The sequence below is a fragment of the Periplaneta americana genome, chromosome 8 (genome assembly GCF_040183065.1).
Source record: "Periplaneta americana isolate PAMFEO1 chromosome 8, P.americana_PAMFEO1_priV1, whole genome shotgun sequence".
Taxonomy (NCBI): Eukaryota; Metazoa; Arthropoda; class Insecta; order Blattodea; family Blattidae; genus Periplaneta; species Periplaneta americana.
In genome coordinates, this window is record NC_091124.1 from 166,012,923 (window position 1) to 166,037,221 (window position 24,299).

The 24,299-nt window shown below is 36.0% G+C and overlaps 1 protein-coding gene and 1 long non-coding RNA gene across 2 annotated transcripts in view; both read right to left on the reverse strand.

The window, feature by feature from the left end:
* Nucleotides 1-499: 499 nt before the first annotated feature.
* On the reverse strand, nucleotides 500-2,516 carry LOC138705219 (uncharacterized). Its single transcript, XR_011333665.1, has 2 exons — nucleotides 1,916-2,516; nucleotides 500-1,750 (listed from the first exon to the last, which is right to left on the reverse strand). It is a non-coding gene; the product is annotated as an uncharacterized lncRNA (long non-coding RNA).
* Nucleotides 2,517-2,529: 13 nt separating this feature from the next.
* Nucleotides 2,530-24,299, reverse strand: part of LOC138705217 (platelet binding protein GspB-like) — a 57,731-nt gene continuing 35,961 nt past the window's right edge. Inside the window, exons 4-5 of the mRNA XM_069834025.1 lie at nucleotides 16,565-16,654; nucleotides 2,530-2,598 (exon numbers count right to left, since the gene is read on the reverse strand). The gene's annotated coding sequence lies outside the window, so the exon portion shown is untranslated. The remainder of the gene's footprint in view (nucleotides 2,599-16,564; nucleotides 16,655-24,299) is intronic.

Here is a 24,299-nt window from a genome sequence, read left to right on the forward strand (position 1 = left end):
CCACTGCAGTCTCCTGGATGGATTTCTAGTCTATGGAGCACATTATGGGCTATTTGTGCCTAAATGCTCTAGTAGTTGTCTACACCCTTAATGAAGATGGGAGATGCTCTCATGTGGGTTCAAATCTGCTTGGATGTCTGATTTTTTAAATAGGTTTTACCCAACTGTAACGAGAATGTCAGGTAATCCCATGGCCAGTCCTCTGGCTCATGGTAAGGGAGCCAAGTCTCATCGCCAGTCACGAGTTTGGACATGAAGCCTTCTGGATCCTGGCTGTGGCATAGGAGATCACGACTCATGTCTTTGCGCTATTGTCAGTGTGCTGCAGTCAGGAACTTGGAGACCAGAGTGCTGCATTGGAGTTAAACGGTCGAGTGTCGCACTCTCGAGTGAGATACGATCGGTTGTGATACGCTCGTAATAAATAGAAGCACAGTAACAAGGTCATCTCACCGACGTCTTATCTTGTATGGAAGGCGACAGATAAAATACACATATGTTTTGCTCACACGGTAAAAATAAGGCTTTATTTTCTGCGTTTATGACAAACGTTTAATGGAACAGTCAATGGAATATACCAAAACTGGAACATGAATTTATAAATAAAATAGTATGAAAAACTTCGATATACAGTTATTATTGCTAATTAATAATTATTCAATATTTTATTTACCACATATATAATGATAAGTCCATACATAGTGTTCCGCCTATATACTGCGACAATGTAGAAACGTTTTACAAAATATTACTGATATAGCAGTAGATTAATAACAATATTAGTACAGAGATAACGTCACAGAAAATATAATAAAACGAATAATCATGCTCCACAACTGTTACAGACGCAAAGATTGATACACTAATTATTAGAGATTATTATTATTATTATTACTAGAAAACTTGCATTATCGTGATTGTGTTCTCCATTTATAATAATTACATTTACATCCAATAACATCTATCAGATGTGGCAAAAACAAAATCACTCCTGTGTGGGGGAAAAAAAAAAAACATTTACCTACAACATTTATATTACATTTTAAAGCAAGTTTTGTAGTTGTACTATGGAGAGGTTAGTTAAACACTGTAAAGTTTTGAAATGATAAACATCTATGATGTTACTACACAGTTCATCACTGTAACAAGAACGAATGTCTAACGCTCGGCTTATACCGTTCGAGGATTTATCGCTCGTGACAGTTTTACCCATCATGCATGTGCGCTACCTATCGGATTATGCTATGAACTACTTGGTGCTTGAGCGAAAACATCCAATGCAGACTTCTGTTGGAGACCCATCTGGCAAACACCTTCCTCATCTTAAGGTCATGGATAAATATATATTTATTTATATATTTATCCATGTTAAGGTGTTCATCCACTATGCAGTGCAGAGTGATTCTGGCAAGTCCTGTGGCCGCCTCCAGTTCCGAGAATGTAATGCACCTGTTCTCCAGAATATGCCGCTCCACTCTGAGATGTTGACTGACGTTGTCACAGTCACTTTCCTTCCAGAACTGGTTCCCTTCTCCGTTGATGTGCGGCCACATTTCCAGCCATACATTCAGTTGTACACAGTTTTTCGTGACAGTGCATGCTCAGCATACACTGCCACCAATCGCCTATGAATATGTGCAGTGTTTACACCCTCTTTCCACAGAAACCATGTCGTCCAGTGCTGTCCTTGATGATCACTCTCCATGCTGTCCACTCACGCAAACAGCAAACAATCATTTCCCCTCATCACCTTAGAGGGACACATGGCAGCCATGACTTGTTATGTTTGTATACATTGGTATATAAATTTACTATTTGCACAAAAAAAAAAAAAAAAAAAAAACCTACTGAAAATTGCAACTAAAATTTGAAGGTAATTTCAACTTGTATCACAGACAAACAACCTTGTTCATACCTTGGTAACAATGACTTCGTCCATCAGGAATCAACTCTGGCTGAACTCATTCCAGCAGAAGAAAGGTTGCTCAAAAACAAAGACGAAATGTTATGCCAACTAACAGGATAATAGAGGAATCTGTATGTGCATTTGTGAGGTAATATTTTAAATAATAACGAATTAAAAAAAACTAGTTGCAACATATTAATGCCCTCAATAGTGACATCTAATTTTATTGTAATCAAATTCTCTCTATTGAGAATATCACTTAGAATTTAATAATTTAGTGTACAACTTATAACATACAAACTAGAATCAATAAGTAACTACATCTGTATAGCAAAATTGTAGACACATTCATGCAACAGTCTGCCAAGTTTATATGACAAATGAAATAGCATTTGTACTATTTCACTGCATATAAAAGTAATAGCACTAGAAAATGAACAACGCAATTTTCTTCATAATAAAGCCATTATTTTCCATTTAAAACGTATTACAAATGTTTCGTGTAGACATCCCATGAGAAAAGAAAATTAATAAGATTTAAGTTGCAATGTGGGCATATATACAACTAACATACAGCTATAATTTTCAAAAATTATATTTCATAATTTTTAGCTAGTGGCAGGCTTCTTCTTAGGCTTCAAACTGAAGTATAAAATCAACAAACCAATGGAAGCGTATGTTGCTTTTGCCACCTAAAACAAAACAAAAAATGCCATTAGTTACAGGACACAAGAATTAAAAGAAATCATACTTAATCTGTACTGAATTAAATTCTTTACACATGCCCCTGGAATTCTCTCCCCCTTCACTAGTATTCCACTTCTGTTGGCTGCAGAATTAATGCATGTTAAGACAGGTTAGCATTGATTGGTGGACCAAATAAATGTAGCTGACGCGTAATATTAGCTCATCTCATAAGAGAAGTCGGTTTTTTAAGTTTGGTGTTTTGTAAGATTTTAATGACATTCTTTAGTTGAGCAATGCAATTTACAGGATGCTGCTATGGTTATTACTAAGCTGTGGATTTATGCCTATATGCCTATTTTAAGCCTTAATCTCAAGGCACAAGCTTTTAGGTAACATATCCATTTTAAGACATTGTGAGAATTATATGCGAATTCTATAGTGCCTGTAACTGCCTATTTCACTAGTAAATGCCTTACTTACTTACTGGCTTTTAAGGAACCCGGAGGTTCATTGCCGCCCTCACATAAGCCCCCCCATTGGTCTCTATCCTGAGCAAGATTAATCCAGTCTCTACTATCATATCCCACCTCCCTCAAATCCATTTTAATATTATCTTCCCACCTACGTCTCGGCCTCCCCAAAGGTCTTTTTCCCTCCGGCCTCCCAACTAACACTCTATATGCATTTCTGGATTCTCCCATACGTGCTACATGTCCTGCCCATCTCAAACGTCTGGATTTTATGTTCCTAATTATGTCAGGTGAAGAATACAATGCATGCAGCTCTCCGTTGTGTAACTTTCTCCATTCTCCTGTAACTTCATCCCTCTTAGCCCCAAATATTTTCCTAAGAACCTTATTCTCAAACACCCTTAATCTCTGTTCCTCTCTCAAAGTGAGAGTTCAAGTTTCACAACCATACAGAATGCCTATTTGGTTATAAATCCCTAAAAGTTGCCTAAATATCCGTATTTTATATTATACTTGAATTTATTGACCTTTCTATCGATATTTCTTGAATCTGTAATTTGTTTCTTTTTTATTCAGCAGAGGGCAGTGATATAGAACTATAGATAATTCTGTGTGTTACGTTTTACTGCTACCAGAGCGCAGAGAAACCAAATAATTTAAAATCAACCAATAAGAAAAAATGCATTTCGAAAGCCACGTGAATCATTTATCTATTTATTACTTTGCAAATGGCGTATACATGACCAATGGAGTCATTGATTACAAACAAACAAACAACAACAAAAAACTATAATAGGAAAGTTGTAGCTAACTAAAATACGGCATCTTCATCCTTTCTTCCCAGTAACGGTCAACTTCGGAGGAGGAGTGAAGGGTTGGACAGTTTCTCAGTTGATGACAATCCATCTCTTCATTAAGATTGCAGAGCATACAGTTCGGGGATTGCATTATTCCAATGCCGCGTGAATTATTGGTGGTAAATGGTGGTAGTTAACTGGGGTAGTTGTTTTAAACTGTGCATCCGGTTTGTGAGTTTGTTAGTTGTGTATGGAGTTAAGTTTTCTGCTGTAATACGTGAAATATACCGTGGAGATATGCCAAAGCAAAAGTCATCAGAAGCACTGATTGGAAAAGACATTCACATTACTGCGTTCCCACTGGTTTGGTCCCCAGCTGAGATTGGATCCCTGAAGTATTGCCCTATCACTTCATGTGAAGTGGAGAGGATTACTCAATTTAAGAACATTCTTAGACACCAGTTCTCATTACAAAATTTGGAAGAATATTTAGTTATTCACTGCCATAATGACATTCCTATAGAAACTAGTGTATGATGGTACACTTTGGTCGTGTTAGCCATTAAGAATTAGACATTTTTAGTGCCTTTTTAAAAGCCTATTTTAGAATTTTGAATGCCTATTTTGCCTGCCTATTTCAACTGTTTTTAGTGCCTAAAAATCCGCAGCTTGGTTATTACATATTGTGAGCACGTGACAGTCGTCAATTTATTAATACAAAGAAAATAAAATAGAGGTGTAATGTAAGATTAAAGTCCTTCTAAAGCACTAATGGAAACGAGATTATAGAAGTGCTGCCATGGCTCAAAGTCTCGAGGATGGAGAGGTCATTAGTGAGTGTGTAGCACAATAGTTTCAGCATTCCAATAATCGAAAAGGAGACATTAAAGTTTTACAACGTTCTGCAAGACCTGAGATATGGAATATGAGAATACACACAAAGTTAAAATCCACAAAAGAGTAGCTGTAGGTTGTCCAAAGAATTTGGTGCTTCAAAAGATACAATACAACACCATATTAAGATACTTAGAAAATCATAAAGTCATAGATCTATACCTCACGAACTGACACCTTAACAGGCTCAACACAGAATGGATATGTCTTCAGCCTACTATTGCTAGTACCATGGATGACATTTATCATGAGAATTGTCACATCTGATGAAAAATGGATATATTACCGCAACTCTGAGACCTCGAAACAGTGGCTGGATCTCCATCAGCCTGCCAAAGTCGTCATTTAACAAAATCAATTCAGCCCCAAAGTAATGTGTGTCTGGTGAAATTTTGAAGGTGTGCATCACTGGAAATTTGTTCCTAACAGATGTGCAGTCGATGAGGATCTTTATTCTCAACAGCTAAAACGAGTTCATAAGTTTTGGGACAGAAGTACCTGGCATTGGTTAATTGAAATAGAACTATCTTGCAACAGGACAATGTGAGGTCCCATACAGTTCAAACAACCATGAATCGAACTGCTATCACACCTGGCATATAGCCCTGATCTTGCACCTTCTGACTGCTATCTGTTTCAATCTATGGCCCACTTCCTGCATGGAAGAAATTTCCAAAATTTAGAAGCTGTTGAAATAGGTAACACTGAATTCTTTGCATCAAAACCCAAAAACTGATATCGTCACATGATAACAAATGTGATGAAAGGTAACTATAGAATTTCGTAGCCTTTATTTTGAAGATAAGATTAATTTCTACCCTAACACACCCCAACTAAAATTTTTTTCCAAAACATTACTTATGAGGCTATTGTGAAAAAGAAGTATTATCTTCAACAGCGAACATTTATGTGTGAAATATTCATCAAGCAATCTTAGTCAAGGGAAGAGTTCCTGAACAAACAACATTATTTATAAATGAGTGGCGAAATTTCATCTGAAGATGTCTGTGTTAGATAAAAAAAGGGGGGCGGGGAAGAGAATGACATGTTGTAACTCTGGATAATTCAGACGAAACTGGTGCTTAATTACAGAATAGTTCTTGAAAATCATGTGCTTTCCGGCAGAACAGGTGGAAATGTAAAGAAGTTAATCATATCAGCCTTGTATCAAAAATAAATTCTTAACCTTTCATGTACAGACCTACAGATGCCTCAAACTAGGAAGCTGCCTGGAAAGGGGAAGTAGTAGAGCTAACGGAGGGGACCCACCTAGGCTCCGATACCCAGGTATAGTCATATTATCTGAAAAGTTGACCTCTTGACAATGTATTCAAGATGTACCCTCCCTATGCAGCCTTCTCAACTGTTATTAGAACTGAGCTGTACCGTTCTAGTCCACAGTGCACAGCAGTAGGCGGACAGTGGTAGGGGAGAAGTGCTCTATGCGCGAACGAGACAGCTTGCTAGTTTGAGGTATCTGTACAATGGGGTTTGAGAAAATATGTTGCAGAGTTTCTCTCATTCAGTTCCTGCATCAAGTTGACTATGGTCGTGCAATTGCTAGTTATCTCCAGTTATTTTACTTAAATTTAGAGCTTGAGAGTAGAGTTATAAGTGTAACTTACTATTTTATTTATTGTTATGATATAAGTTTCACTTACGGGGAGAGGACACAATATTTTTTAAACTTTTTTCCTATTTGGTGTAAAAAATTATTTTTTTGTATGTAGAGAGCTCATTGTCATAGCAACTCAACCAAATACAAATATTTTGAAAATATTATTTGGGGGCCCAGATTTGAAAAATAAATGTACTCAATGCAGGATTTTGCTAAAACCGATATATCTAAACTACTATATTTTTAAAGATAAATTTAAACAGTTTTTTATATTTTACTTATAAAAATATGCTCAACAAACTGTCTGTAACAGAATTTTTATATTATTCTCCACATTTTTGTAAAATAAACAATTGAAGTTTAAAACAGACAGGCATATTTTTAAAATGAAATTAATCAGAAAAATTCTGTTACAGAGAAAAGATTCCTAATAGTCTAGAGAATGTGTGTTCTGAATTTCATGCGTGTATCTTTAATAGTTCAGAAATTATATCCATTTTTGTCTGACAATGTAGCAAAAAAATGAAGTTACCGAAAACAAAAATCAAAGTGGGCATGTGATTTAAAAACCCAGAGCGTAGGAACTTTAAAAATGGTGTCTCCACATCCGATAAGGGCACAAATACCCACAAACTGTTGTGCACACAGTATTTTAAAGAATTTTTTTTTTAATTCACTCAATTTTTATCATAAAATACCGTCCTCTCCCCTTAAGAATTTAGTTACAGTAACAACTTCCAGGTGTTAAAATAACTTAATTTCTAAGTGATACAAAGTGTTTTTTATATTATTCTCTACATTTTTGTAAAATAAACAATTAAAGTTTAAAACAGACAGGCATATTTTTAAAATGAAATTAATCAGAAAAATTCTGTTACAGAGAAAAGATTCCTAATAGTCTAGAGAATGTGTGTTCTGAATTTCATGCGTGTATCTTTAATAGTTCAGAAATTATATCCATTTTTGTCTGACAATGTAGCAAAAAAATGAAGTTACCGGAAACAAAAATCAAAGTGGGCATGTGATTTAAAAACCCAGAGCGTAGGAACTTTAAAAATGGTGTCTCCACATCCGATAAGGGCACAAATACCCACAAACTGTTGTGCACACAGTATTTTAAAGAATTTTTTTTTAATTCACTCAATTTTTATCATAAAATACCGTCCTCTCCCCTTAAGAATTTAGTTACAGTAACAACTTCCAGGTGTTAAAATAACTTAATTTCTAAGTGATACAAAGTGTTAAAAAAGTATGGAATCAAGATTTTTAAGTTTCGTTGCAGTGTTTGTGTGTAAATTAGTAGGCCCTATATTAACTTATAGTGTGCCTAAACATGTCACCTCTATTAAGAAAAATAAGTTACTCACTGCAAAGGGCGTGAATTAATAGCAAAAATAATAGAAATGTATGATGAAGAGGTAAAGAACAAGTGCCTTACATATAATTACTTAAGCCACTAAGCGAGCAGCATATTACACTGGTGTACAATGAAGCAGATAAGAGAAGATAAAATACAAGTAGAAAGAAATCGCCCTGATGGTGTGCTCTCAACTATTAGAAAACACGAACTCAGCAAACATCATACAGTTGTTTTTGTTGATGACTTCGATAAGAGTTATTAAAAACGTCAGCCATGATTTCTACATCTGTGAAAATAGTCACAACAGTGGGTAAACTTTTACCTGTTATCAGGAATAAAATTAATTTTCTGTGATGTGAATACATTGTTCAAAAGGATGGATTATATAAATCGGTGAAGTGCCAGTCTAAGAGGAAAGTGCTTGTTGATGTTACCTGCTGCCATCAATTTAACTTTTAAAAATATGCTGACCTGCAGATGAAGAGTTCGGCTTACACACAAATCACAGTGCAAGAAATAGGCTTATTGTCCTACACACAGGCAACAGAAATGGTACTTTCAGCAACATACAACTCATGTTCAGCGAGTGGAGATTCCATAGACAAATGAATCAAGTTAATTTTGAGAAATAGGTTAATGAGTAACTATTTCTAATCGTCCTCCTAGGTCAGACGTAATAATGGACAATGCACTCTATCACTCCATTCAAATGACAATTCTCCACATAAATATGTGCTGAATAAAGACATGAAAGAATGGCTCAGGAAAAAGATGGCTGAATTTAGTGAAAAACTCCACAAATTTTATCTTTATGCTTTAATCAAGAAGCACTAGCCTCAAAAAAAACTTTTAGGGTTCACAACAGACTGTCAGAGTTTGGAACACTGTGTTGAGACTGCCTACTTACATGTGTGATCTATAGGGACCGGATTTTTATGTAATATCAAGGTGTGAAATATGTACATATTTATGTAAGAAAAATAAGCTAAATATGTACCAAAATATGTAAAATCATGAAAATATTTAATATCAATATCTGGCAGCTATAGGATAGGTAAGATTCTCCAGTTGTGATTTCATAGAACACCCGACTTTTTTTTATTGCACACTTGACACATTACTATTTTTCCATCTTTAGTGAAAGCTTCGTCCATCACAATCCATGATTTTGTTTTTGTTACTAGGGTTGAAGATAAAGGGGCCATTTTAGTTAGTTAAAAGCAGTAGATAAACTCACTTGCACTTTATACTGTAAGTACTGAAACTAGAGAACTGAATCAAATGAATGATACAGCAGAACTGCAAGCACTGTTTCACTTTACTCGATTAGGAGAAAATAAGAGGAGATGTGGCACACATGCATTTTAGCTGCTCCCTGTAAGAAACAAAGTACCTACTAAAACCTCAAACTATAGGTATTTACAAACTGTTGTTTGAAAAGTGACATTCCTGTCTCATTCAAAAGGATAGGATTATTCCAACCGAGAACCATACTTTCTAATTGCTCGGAAAATCCCATTTCCATATAGGTCTACTAAATTTAAAGTAAACAGGTCAAGCAATAACCTGAAAAGCCATTTATTTTAATCTTTCAACATCTTTCCAGTTTGTTCCTTTACTCCAGGTTCTTTTCAAAAGTCGGCTACTTTATTGAGACTCATGTCAGACTTGACACGGGTTTTCCCTGGAAGGATTAGGAAGAGGGTGGATAAGGTTGCAAATTGCATGGGAACGTCTTGTTAAGATGTGTGCAGAACAATTATAGTTCGAGACAAATCATGTCATCCTTGTCCCACTCCACTGCATGAAGGCAACACTACTTTCTGAGTGATTTTTACAAAACAAGGTAGTTTTATGAGAAAGGTTGCCTTTTGTTCACTCATATTTACAGTGGATGGTATGGGGTGAGTGCCTCTACTACTTCCTGAAACTAAGGACGTTATGTTTCGTCCCGAAATATATATGCTTTCTTGGGTAGGTAAAAAGGCTTTTTCAATCTGTGTATTTCAAATTGTAAACTTCCCCAGCAGAAGTTTTTTTTTCTTTCCTTTTAGAGAAGTAAAAATGAATAAAACCTCTAAATATGTAGATTTATGTAATACCAAGCCATAATATGTAATGTGGGGTAAATATGTACAAATATGTAGTATCAAATTTTAATATATTAATGGTAATTACGAGATTCGCAAAGATTTGTTATTTATATATAATTAGGTTGAAAGGAATATAATATGTAATTAGATAAAAATCCGGTCCCTGGTGATCTATGTCCAATCGAATTGGCACGGTGGAAGAAAAAACAAAAAACCACAGTGAGCGAAAATAATGTGACAGAAGACTCGTCTTTGAAAAGATTCTCTCCTTTAATAATAATAATAATAATAATAATAATAATAATAATAATAATAATAATTTATTTATTTAATCTGGCAGAGCTAAGGCCAGTAGGCCTACTCTTCCACCCAGCCAGACTCTTTATAATGTGGCATGAAGTAGGTGAGTCAATGTTTTTATAATGTATGCTAGGTTTTACTTCTATCTTACTGATGAGCTGTGTGAATAACAATACTTTACTGTTGCTATTGTCTTTGTCTTCTTAGTACTGTAGACTACATAAATTTGCCTATCATCATGCTTAATACTGAATACAGTAAAACAGTAAAAAATCTTGGAATCTTTATGGATAATGATCTTAACTGGAACACTCAACATACAAGAAAATATTGTTGCTGCTCCACCCTTTGAAGCATGTAAAATACTTTCTACCACTTACATTAAAAAAGAATCTTATACAGATACTCGTGATGCCCCATCTCAATTGCTGTGATTCCTTGTTAACAAACTTAAATGATAGATTGCAACGTGTTCATAATGTATGTATAAGATTTGTCTATAATATTCGGAAATTTGACCATGTAACACCATCTCTTGAGCTGCTCCTGTGAGCTCGTCTAAAGGAACAAAGAATCATACACGCTCTTTCACTTCTATACAAAATTTTACATAACTCTTCTCCAAATGACTTGTCTTCACGTTTTCAGTTCCTAACTACTTCACGAAATCAGCATCAATCTTTCCTTTATATTCCTCATAACAGAACTTCCCTATACTCATCCTTCTATACTATATCACTGCCTCACCTCTGGAATATGTTACCTAGTGATGGTAGGGATTGCCGGCAGGGCCGCCGACAGAATTTATGGGTCCCTATGCAATACTGTACTTGGACCCCCATTGAAAAAAGTAACAATTACAAGTTACCAGTTATTCTAACCATAATAATTATTTGTAAAATAAATAAAAGATAACCTCATAAACAGATGCGAGCTTAAAAATATACACTTCCATTACGTTGAAAACTTTTAGCAAAACTTCACATTAGCACAATATATTATATTCATAAAACATTATTCTTAAACACCTGTATTTTCTAACTTGCAGTCCAACATCAAGAAACAACTCTACTTGACTTCAATGATACAAAATCATCAATTATGTCATCAAAATGTAAAGACTTAGCAAGTTCGCTCTCCAGATTAAGGAGCCAAGGTTACTCAGTCGTTCTTGACACACTGTTTATCTGAATACATTTTTTATTTCCTTCATTTTGCTGAAGGATTTTTCAGCATCAGCAACTGTCACAGGAATTGTATAGAATATTCTAATGGCTATACAAATATTTGAAAATAAAATATCCAGTTTTAATTCCCTCAGACTATTTAGGAGATTCATAGGTTTCAGTGAGGTTGGCCCTAAATTAGAGGCATGAGTTGATTTTACATATTTCGGCTCATCATTGCTCTCTTTGTTAATGTCTTCATAATATTTTTCACGCAGTCTATCACCCATATTAATATCTTACAATTTTTTCTGTCTCTCCTTGTGCTTCTCAGCCCCCGACTTATGCCTGTACTTGTCCATTGTGCAGTTAAACTATAACCAATAACACTAATGAACAGAATTTACTAGACAAACGACAACGAAAAGACGAAAGTTTTGACGTGAAACATACAATATACTAAAAAAGAAATGTATCCTGTGACTTCGGTTTGAGAGAGTCCACTAGCATATTGTGGTGGACCAGCAGGAGTTTGGTAGTTAAAAAGGTAAAGCCAATAAATAATCGAACGTGTTCAGTACAAGCGACAGGAACATAGATCAGGCAAATGCCGGGGCCCTCAATTGTTGTGTCGGTGAACGTTAATGCTGGAAACCGATATTCTATTATATAAAAGTCAAATATTTGCATATGAAGTGGTAATTTGTATTAATTCTACTATTGTTAAGTTAATATGTCAAATTTATGTAACGAATATTCTTACACAATTTTATAGTACCCACATGTATCTACAAATAATTATTCATGATAATAAAAAGTAATCAGACTCACTTAATCTGACGGGCCCTTATTGCTCATGGGCCCATATGCACTCGCCCTATTTGTCCCCCCTTCTCAGCAGCCCTGCCAGACACTGTCACAGTTTAAAAGTACTTAAATTATAAAAGTATGTTTTATCTCACGAAATCTGTTTCTGAGAAGTTGCTAGATTTATGCCGAAGTTTTTATCTTTAGTATTTTGGACATAACTTCCTTTTGTTAGATTAACCTTTTCTTTTGTCTTTGTGCCAGGATACTAGAACAACTTATTGTCCCTTAGTTAATAACAATGATGCTGAGTGTCTGTTATTTTGTGTCTGTATTTGTTGTATATGTTTTCACTTTTTGTTTGTTCTTTTTTTTTTTTTTGCATCATTTAATATCTTAGACGAATTGTTATTGTTTTCAATTTATATTTGTATGTTCAGTTGATATTTTTATGTCATATTCATTCTTCCACTCATTATTACTGTAGATTAATTGCATTTATGTATAATTTTTCTTGCAGTTATATTGTATTTCTGGTGGTGTGGAAGAGAAGGCCTGATTGCCTTAACTCCACCAGAGAAAATAAATAAATAAATAAATATTACGATTTGTAAATTGATTCATTATACTTGCGTCCAAAAAGTCATGGTGGGATTTCAGAGGCTTATATTTTTTTAATGAATAAAGTTAGAAATCTAATACTGGGTGTTCAGTTCAAAATGTGTCATGGCTCGCTGTATGCCGTCATGTGGCTAGCCGATGAGCCTAGAGAATTCAATCTTCCTACACTTCTGCAGAGGTGTATAACCTAAGAGGCAGAAAAGTTGCCTAACAAGTACGGCGTTCATTCTGAAGAGTAGTACCGATATGTATGGTAACGCCGGTAGTGGCAGGAATGTGAACTGTTTGGAAATATGTACTGTCGGGAAAAGGGGGAGAGGGTTAAGACGATTACTTACGTATTTGTTGACATTAACTTCGACGGTCAACATGGACACGGAGCATTTGATTTGTGTTGTGGAATGTTACCGTACGCAACCGATGATAACAAATACCCTGCGTACGATTTGCCGGCATAAAACACAGTTCGAAAGAGGTTATGGTAGCACACAGACCGTACAGACCGCCATCTGTTGCTACGACGTTCAAGTTATACCGTACACGTTCTCAAGTTCAGATTGAAGAACGCCTTAAATAATAGGCAACTTCTCTAACATATAAGCTGAAACTCGCTTCAAATCGTTGACCCAACAACAGTGACGTCATGACACACTTTGAAATGAACACCCAGTATTGGTGTCACATGAAAGTAAAACCCTAAGTTTTTCGTCTGTAAGTTTTAGGAACTGAAGGATACAAAAGACGGTAACAATCGAACAAATGCAATAATTTTCAATGTTACAATTAATTACATAAGATGAATGTCTAAAGAAAAATGCAAAAAGCAATATCCCGGTTTAATGGCAATGTGATCTTTCAGCAAGATTATGTTTCTCCACATCATGTCAACATTGTAATGGATGTTCTTAATGAAAGATATCCACACCTTTGTTTTTTTTTTACTCTGAACAAATGCTCTTTGGATGGCTTCTATCATTTTATCATAATATGTCGATGGTCTTCCAGTCTCAACTCTCTATCCCAACGACGAATGTTCTCGTGTAGTGGTTCTTCATTAAATGTGACGAAATTTACAGATTCAAATTTTGTCAGTCACAAAACACATTGCACTTTTCTTTGGGCATTCATCTTGTATAATTAATTGTAACAATGAAAATTATTGCATTTGTTCGATTGTTACCATCTTGTTTCCTTCGGTGCCTCAAACTTAGAGTTTTATTTTCATCTGGCACCAATATTACGTTTCTACTTCTATTCATTCAAAATATATCAGTGAAACCCAATCATAACTTTTGAGACATAGTATATTTACTAACAATTTCCGCAACCAAAAACCCCAGTTTCCCATGCGAGAGTGAAAGTTACTTATGTCCCAGGAACTTGATAAAATACCTTAAAAATGCTTTGGATTTATAGTATTGATTAGTAGAAATTGATGTGATCACTGGAGAGCTATAAGCCAACTCAACCCACCCTAAGGTCGTGTCTCAAAGTTCAAGTCCGTACTACACACTAGTGACTAGCAACTAGGTGACTTGTAAACTACACAATAGGGTGCTTTGGAAATGTATGCTTGAAACATGGCCTTCTTCATAGACTATTTTTCTAAAAACCATGACATCACGGTGCAGCACTGAATTAAGAAAGCAGTGTCCTAATGCAGTTTCATTACGAATTATGTGGAAAAGATAAGGGCTTAATATATTACAGTACCTAATGTTTAAAACATTGTGCAGAAGGTACTAACAATGTCAGTGTTCAAAGTTAACGTGTTATTCTACATTATATTTACATTATTTCACTTCCAAAGCATTTTCATAACCCCAATTGCTGATAAGGTATCCATGTTTGTTTAGTGAACACGTCAGCAATCAAGCAAGCATTTTCGTTTACTAGCTACTACGGACTTGATTGCTATGCACTATGTAGCTTTGGATCATAACTTCTGACGTCACATCCGGCTATTTAGTCAACAATCTAGTTCACTTCAGCTGAAAATGTAGCTTTGAGACACGGCCTAAATACGTACCTTACTTATATACGAAAATCGTCATGCGTGAATGAAGAATATGGCCATATTTCGTTGATGTAACAGTGGGTTTCAGTGTCGCCAACATAGTAATAATACTACACACCTAATCTAATCTAACCTAACCTGACCTCCCTCATAATGGTACACACCTAATCAAACCAAACCTAACCTAACCTGTCACATAATACTACACACCTGTAGTAACATTCCTCACATTTAGTATCATTTCGTTTGCATGTATTGCTGATCCTGCTACTCGTGTTGGTAGCTATCTAGTCGAAGTGGATCGTAATTCCAAGAAGAAAATATGGCAACTTTCATAATAATTACATTTAGTTCGTTCAATGTATGTTTTGTGATATATTAAATGTGTTAATGTAGTGATAATTTCACACACAGAGATATATATATATATATATATTGGCAACCGTATTGGAAAGTTCTCGCTGCCTCGAGAGTCGAGCACGCGTCCGGCAGAAGGGAGGGCGCGCGGTAAGGAAGGAGGCGCGAGAGACGAGGGGAGCTCCGTGGGGTGTGGAGGGGAAAAGGAAGAAACTATGAGTGCAAGTTGGCAGGCGCTGGGCTGTGGGAGGTGAAGGGGGGGGGGGAAAGAAGCAGCGAGAAACAGAAATCTCCAGAGGCGCAATCCTCGCTATATCCGTAGAAACTTCGAGGATCGAAGAGACGAGTAATGTAGTAATAAAAGCGCGAGCAGTTCAGAACACCAGTCAGTCAGTTTTTGTGAAGCAGCCATGAGCAAGCAAGGAAACCAGCCTTCGAGACCGGGGTTCGACGTGAAGCCAGTTTAGTTTGGACAGCGTGTTCAGTTTGTGAATCAGCAGTGCCCAGACGGAAGCAACGCGTCCAGGAGTCTTGGGTTCGACACGCGAGTGAACTTGAGTAACTCTAGCAGTGCCCAGGCAGAAGCAACGCTTCCAGGAGTCTTGAGTTCAACACACGAGTGAACTTGAGCAGCATCCAGGCGGAAGCAACGCGTCCGGGAGTTTTGGGTTCGGCGTGCAGTGAACTTTATCTGAGAGTCTTGAGTTCGAAGTTCAGTGGACTGTCTCTGGAAGTCTTGGGTTCGATATACTGTGAACTTGAGAATGAGCTAGGAGAACTAGCCAAGGCAAATGCACTGTGGACTGAGAACTGACAGTTTTGTTTTGTAAACAGTGCTTTATGAACATTAGTTGAGATTAGGAGTACATTGTTGTTCTGAATAATCCACGTGAATTGTCATTGTCGTCTATGGAGTGCAGTAACGAATACTATGTTGCTGTGTGGAGTGAAATACCCATTGTTGATAGGAGTGTTTAAATTCAGAAATAGAAAGCCATTATTGTTGTGAATAAAAGTAACATTATTGTTGAATTAAGTCACAATATATATATATATATATATATTAGTACAATAAGAATTTAAATGTGTTGTGGCTGTCATACAAGTATTGAAAATTGGTTTATAGTGCCACATTGGTAGTGATAAAAGTGTGCAATATTCGTTCAGTGGCCGGTGGCTACTCTACCTTGTCCAATATGGTTTCATGCGTCGATATCGCAATGTACACTACTCCCATATCCTGCCATCGCAAAGTAAAAGCTGTTGAATAATAAATTACAAGAATGTACATTTTTCATTTTAAATTTGAACTAGTGACACTACTGATAGCCTATGGGTCACGTATTCCCCAGTTATTTAGATCATTAATACCCAATATCCTATAAACAATAATTATTTCGGTTCTTTAAATAAAACCAGGCTTAGGCTATTTATCATGTTTTATGATCTACAAACATAGCCTAAGACTCACATTTGCTCGACCAGCAGTTGTACTTCCATTAAAATATTTAGAAAGACCCTTAAACTGGGATTCATCCACATGAGCATCTCCAGCCATGACCTAAAATGAAAACATATCGTCAACTTTTGTTCACTTAGACCTAATTTATTTATGACTAGGCAATTACAAATTTAATGGACTTGTGTGACAACACAGTAGTCTACCTATATTCTTCACTACAAACCTCCATGAATACACATATTCTACAAAATACAGTAAAACTTCAACATTGAAAGAGGTCCATTCTTTCTAATATTTTAAACTTTATCCAAATATATATTGTTCTCGCCAAACTCAGACGACCTCACTCACACCACTCTGCTGTCTGAGTTGGGGTCGTCTAAGTTTGGCGAGTGCAATATGTCCCTAATGTTACAATTTGGCCTACATAACTTAAATGTATGTTTTCGTAAGACTGTATGTAAATCATGTGCAAAACGTACGTATAAAACGAAAGCGAAAATTGATTTGAGGAATATTTCTCCCCTATGTTAATATTACCACACTCCTATATTAATATCATGAAAGTTATTCATTCGCCGGTTTTAACTTCCTTATAGTAGCATTTTTTCCATTGCAGTAGGATAACAAAATATTACATAAAAGACCAACTGTAAATGTTTATAATAATTAAGAAGTTTAATAATTTATTTAGAACTTATTCGAAATTAGGCAGACTTATAATTTCACAATTAGTAGATGAACACAGTATGCACTACAGTACAAATTTCTCAGCACTGTTCTCATTTATGCCGCTACCAATGAACTTGGTAACCTATTTTACGATATAATACGATACAATACAACTACAGAGTATACTCCATTAGATTGTTAATTAACATTCAACTGGGTTACCCTAAAAAATATAAAGAAATACATTAACCTTGGTACTGTAGACTACAGCTGCACCGAGCAGAAAACCTTGAACAGGAAGTTACGTCACCTTCCGTTTTGAAATACCGACAGTTGAAAATCGATATTTAAAAAAATCTTGGACGTAAATCTCGTTCTTCGCTCACACTTTTCAAGTGACTTGAGTTGATTTGTTTTACTTGGTTATTTAACCAACGACGCTGTATCAACTACAAGGTTATTTAGCGTCGATGGAATTGGTGATAGCGAGATGAGCCCGAGGATTCGCCATAGATTACCTGACATTTGTCTTACGGTTGGGGAAAACCTCGGAAAAAACCCAATCAGGTAATCAGCCCAAGCGGGAATCGAACCCGCGCCCGAGCGCAACTCCGTATCGGCAGGCAAGCGCCTTAACCGACCGAGCTATGCCGGTGGCACTTGTGTTGAAGTTACTTGAAAAGTATGTACGAGGCCCTATAAAAAAAATTAATGGGAGACATGTGGCTAGATTTATTTAACAAATGCATAAGCATAGAAATGATTCAAAACCTTGGAGAACATCAATATTGAAAATTCTATTTAAAGGGTAAGCAGTGGCGGCTCGTGGGTATTGAATTAAGGGGGGCTGCATATAAAAATAAATCAAGCAATTTATTTTAGTTAAAGATTAGTTCCATGCGCCTTGTCTTGTAGGTTGCAAACTTTTGAATCATCTTCTTATTAAAATCCGGTATGTCTTTAACATAATCTTTACAATGGAAAACATAACTAATGCGGTCACTTTTCTCATTGTATTTCTAAGATAGGATTTTACTCTCTTCAAACACGAAAAGCAATGTTCTGGTTCGGAAGTTGTCATTGGTATGGTGATAGCTATGCGTAGTAGTTTCACAACTTCTGAAAATGAGGCCTGCAAGTTCTCAGATAGAAGAAACTGCAAGAGCTTGACTGCGTCACTGATATTTCTGAATTCTTGTCTCTGATACAACACAGTGAGTTTCGTTTTTAGTTTGTCTTTATCGAACATTGGAAAAAGCTTCACACATACATTTAGGTCATTTTCAGGAAATGAGCTTTTGTAGCATTCAAATTTTTCTTGACACAGAAGAGAAGATAATATCAGATGATCTATGAACTGGAATCGGGTGTTAGCTTGTGTGATAATGAGGTTACACACTTCCTTGGTTGCCGCAACCCTTGTCTGAATCCCTTCGACCTTATGACACTTTTTAGAGTTTTCATTTTCACAGATCTTGCTGCTCAACTGTGCACTGTTTCTTGCTTGCCCCATTTATTGTGATGTTATTAGATGTTTCAGATTCCATTATGGTTTGAAAACATTCTAGCAATGGCTCCTTCTACTCATGAACAACATTTACTGTTCTTATTTTAAAACTCCATCTCGTTGCCCCAGCTGATGGAATTGTCTTTGAAACACATTAATCTAATACAGACTGTGAGGAGATCGAGAGAAGAAAGCAGGGATACTGGATAAATTAGCAAAAAATATGCGAGCCTTTCTATTTTGTTTAGAGGCTCTTTCCATTATGAGATTCAACTGATGGGCACTTAATTTCACATTTCTCCTGAATTGTTAAGATACTGAACTGAATAGACTGTAAATATTGTACAGAATTAAACACTGTTGCACTTGTAATACTCACAACGTTAAAGAAGATGTATTTAAAACTGCGTGCTACTGACAAACTGCTGCAAATTTTGCAGCTCCTGGAAACTCTGGATTCACAGCGAGGGGCAGCAGGGGGAGGGGTAAAACTAACGCGCAAAGCATCCGAGACGAAACTGGCAGCTCCAGGGGAGGAAGTGGCTTCACCAATGCGTCCTTGTCTCTGGTTTCGCTCTGGCAGCACCAGGGGAGGAAGTGACTTCACTAACGATTGTGTGCATGTCAATGAGAGCGAAATTTTATTAAAAAATTCGAGCCGCTAAATAGAGATTGTATAATAAATGTATTTCACAACATAAAACGAGACAAGAGCCACAAATGTCTGCGGGTGCTGCATCTCTGCAGCCCCCCTTCGAAAGCCGCCCCTGGGTAAGCCTAAGGCGAAACCAACAACCGAAATTTCTATGAAGGCATTGCACTCGAAAACACAGTATTCAAAACATTCACAAAAATCTTAACAACCTTGTAGCCGAAGTGGACAGCCATCCTGGAATTTCAGTTCGGGTTCAGAAAGGAGAATAGCACGCTCCATGTGGAGCACACTGTTAGACATGTCAGGAGGAAATACCATGTCTTCATTGACTACAGTAAAGCATTTGATTTTATAAACAGGGAAACGAATGCCAACATCTTTGAAATATGGACGAGGGGCAGGACTCTGTACAAAAGTCTGAGAAAATTTTAATAGCTCTTTCTAAAAAATTTCCTTACTGCAGTGGCGGTTCCTTGGGGGAGGGGAGGGAGGAACGTTCTCCTCACATTTTTCTTCTTTTGAAAGTAAATACCAAATGAAATATATGCCTTCAAATTTGAGGAAGATTCGATAATTTTTAAGTTCACAGCTGTAAGAAAACCTCGGTTGATCGAGTTTTAAACGACGCGCACTCATATGCTGCTAGAAAACTGTGAGAAGGATGAGAGATTGTTTGTATGGAGGAAAGTCAATCCATTCCTCCTGTAGTGCAGTTAACACACATAGACAACATCGCACTAGCGGCCAGAGAAAGAAGCAGAGTTTTAAAGCAAGTAAATTAACGGACAGGAAGGAGATTCTCCTCTGAATCAGCCCATGGGCGGGAAATAGAAACCGACTGGTCGTGCAGCAAAGCTCGCCACCGCTGCCATCTAACGATGCTGCATTCAACCAGACTATAACACATCTAGGAGGAGGCACAATAAAAATAGTTTTAACGTAAAGCTATGAAATACACCATATAAACTTGTTTTAAATTATAAATCAAAATATTTTATTCATTGCACTTTATATAGGCTACTATTCATGGTTTGAAACTTTCGAGTATATCTGAAAGTCGAAGTTGGATTTATATAAAACAAAGAGGAAGTAGTTCTATGTTAGTATCGCAGAGCTTTTTAGCCCCTGAAATTCACTTCCATTCATTGTCTACTAGACAGGACAACAGCCAAGTTGTCAGTTTTGTACAGATATATTTGAGATTGGAAGTACTCCAAACTACATTATTTTTAACATAAAAAATTAATCGGCCATTGGCAGCTTTGAACAATAATGGTAGTATGACTTTACAAGAACTGACATTCTTCAAAAGTATGTGATACGGAACTTGTAAAATGTACATGTGACAACACGGACCACGTGGGTGGGTGCAGTGTTCTTGCTTTCCTAACAGATTATTTCCCATTCTCACTTCAGTAAAACGGTTCCGGTTACGTGTTAGTAGCTAGTCACTTCCAACACGTGTGATGCTGTAGTGTGCGTGAAAAATGCTACGAGGTTGTGAATTTCCTTGTAATTGTTAATTTGTGCAGCTATTCAACAATGAATGGAAGTGAAAACATATTATATTTTGGACAATTTAGGAAATTCAGTTTACTAGAACAGATTATTGCTATACAAAAGGGAAGGCCAACCCTAACACTATGTGGTCTTACATGTATGCATGTAGGCAATTTGTAGCATGTTTCTCTCAAGAAGGTGTCATTTTGCACTGTTAACTTCTTTCCTCCTCTTAAGAAATATGCAGGAGCCGCCACTGCCTTACTGGTACATGTTTTACAGAAAATAACATAGTCTGACTTTTCATATATTACTTACAGACCTGTTACTAAATCTACGTATTACCGTACTCTGTGAAAAGATTTATTAAATCTACATACTTAGACTTCAACAAACAAAATTTGATAACACAATCTCAAGGGAAAAAATGGAACTCTCTGCATCAAAATCCACAGTTAATTCCCGATTTACCACGAAAATCGTCTGTAGCTGCATTTAGATTGGCAAGAGGCCATGATTGTTTGGCCAAACACCTGCATAGAATTGGAATATATCAGTCCCCTAACTGCCCATTGTGCAACTCAAACCAAGAAATGGATTCGGAACACCTCAAAGTCTCTGCTTCAGTGGCTGGCCATGATAATATCTTTGAAAAATATTGGAGTGCAAGAGGTCAAATGACTTTATTGTCAAACGCCTGGCATTAGAAAACAACAACAACAACTTTTCATATATCAGCCCATGGAAATTGCTTAACTCAAGATGGCTGAAAATTATGATCCTTATGCATTATCTTTTCCCCTTCACTGCTTTGTTAATCCTTTGTTAATTCTCACAGCTCTGATGAACATGATCTATTAGTTTTACTACCACTACTACAGTCTTATTTATAATTCTGTTCCCCTTCATTGCAGTTTTATTCTGGGCAATTTTCGTCATTAAAAATTGATCTATTATCAATTAGTTACATCACAATCACTTAACAAGTACACACCTGTGATGATGATCATCAAAGAAACGATCAGTAAAACTGAATGATGATAATGGTTACTTTTAAATTTCGTAACAAATTTAATTTATTCTGAAAACAAATGTTAAATATTAAGTTACCCTAATAATAATTTAACTGATATTAAGCAAAAATACAGTTGAATTCACTATTCATTAACTGTTGATTCTGTATTATTATTTCTACTTGGTAATATTTATGACCATTACTGTTTGATCGCAATAGTTGACAGATTTGCACTGAACTGAAAAAATGTGCATCACGGTCAAAGAAGTGTGGGGATTCACCAACAAATCTAAAATGTAGAAGGAAAGAAAGGAAGGGGGCATTGTGAGTTGCCTGACTAACATGTTCATTGTGGCAGCTGACCCTCTCTATGGATTTGAAATAACCATTTTTGACTTATATTCTAGTTCATCTTTCAAACAGATTAATTATTTTTTTTAATGAAGAATCTCTCTTTGAATTATTTGGAGAGGCGAATACCTTCTATTAATTTATTAGGGGAGAGACATTCCTGCCTGTGTAAGTTGAAGGGACAGAAAATGCCTTGCCCCCAAAGTCGACTCCTACGGGAAATGCTACTCAGAAAACTCAGTAGCATGCTCAGCAAATTGCACCCACTAACTGTAATAATAACAGATATTTTTAACCACAACCACATCCACAGATGAAGTCGTCTTATCTAAGAAATTCATAAAAACAAATGGGATATTGTAAGAAGAACCACTCAGCTCAGTTCTATTCAATATCATGACAGGAGGCATAACAAAAATCAACAGAAATATCTCAGCAACACTAATTATGTACACAGATGATTTGCCGATAAGATCAGCCCACACAAAAGAACTCCAGCAGCAGATCTTAAAGGAACTCGAGAAGTGGGCAGAAGAAAATAGCTCGCAGATTAATCACCAGAAAACAAAGCCAATGAACTTCAGAAAAGGAGGCAAACAAACAACAAAAGACATCCTGATACTACTTGACGAACCACTAGAAGATGTACAATATTTCAAGTACCTAGGAATTACACTCCAAACATTAACATTGTTCAGATTCCACATTACAAGAAAAAGCAGCTGCTGGAATACAGCATTAAAAATCTCCACCACTTGAAACAAAACCAGCTGTTTCGATCTGTTATATTAGAGATAAAATACCCGGGCAGTACCTAAGAAGTGTTTATTTTGCTTTTTTTCATAGCATATTGAAGTATGGAATCCTGTTGTGGGGAAACAGCAATAAACTTATTGAAGTCCTACTCATTCAGAAGAAAGCAATAAGAATTATCACAGAAGTACCAAGCAAATCACATTGTAAACCACTGTTCATACAGGAGTCCATCTTAACAGTTGTTAATGAATATATTCTGGAACTCCTTCTTTACATCAAGAAAAATCATTATGGCTTCACCAGTAGGATGGATAAACATGAATATAATACTCGTAATAAATAAAAACTGGACATACCATTTTGCAGACTATCCAAAGTTAAAAGTAGTCCTAACATGTTGGGCTGTAGGATGTTCAACATGTTACCATAGGAAGCACAGGAAGTGTCACTAGACATATTCAAAGTCAAAGTGAAAACGTGGCTTCTTAGAAACCCATTCTGTTCTCTGCAAGAATATTTTGAGTTTGAAAATCAAGCTGTAGATATTTTTTAGGTTTCTTTCTCTGAATGTTATTATTATTTTTTAATATATTAGGAAATTCTCATAAATTGTTAAGTTAATTCTTGTTTTATTGTATATAAACGGAGTATATCAAATAATATTTGATGTTGATAAAGCGTCGTAAAATAACCTACTAAAATAAAATAAAAAAAATAAATAAAAAATAAATAATATTTGTGATCAGTGTGTTACAATTTTCATCTAGATATTAGCCTATTTTTGATAATATTGACTCTCAATTGTAAACTCTAAGGAGTATTTGTGATCATTTTGTTTTATCTTTAGTGTTGTAATAGAATAATTTTCATTTTTGCACGATAATTTCACACGTGTAATTTGACAATGTCATTAGCTTTTGCTATAGCGACAGGTAATAAATACTATACTATACTATTCTATACTACTACTATCAATAGCTATGTATGGAATCAACATAATCTGGGACAAACTATCAACCAGAGACTTAGCAAAATAAATGAGTAAAGGTGTGCTACATGAAACGAATACTAGGAATGGGGAAGGCATCAACATCGAGACCAAATTGCGAACTAATGAAGGAATGCTTCTTCATCAAAGATATCAGAATGCAGCTGGTCCTGCCGAGTATTTTATTTTTTATTTGATTGGATTATTTTACGACGCTGTATCAACATCTAGGTTATTTAGCGTCTGAATGATATGAAGGTGATAATGCCGATGAAATGAGTCCGGGGTCCAACACCGAAA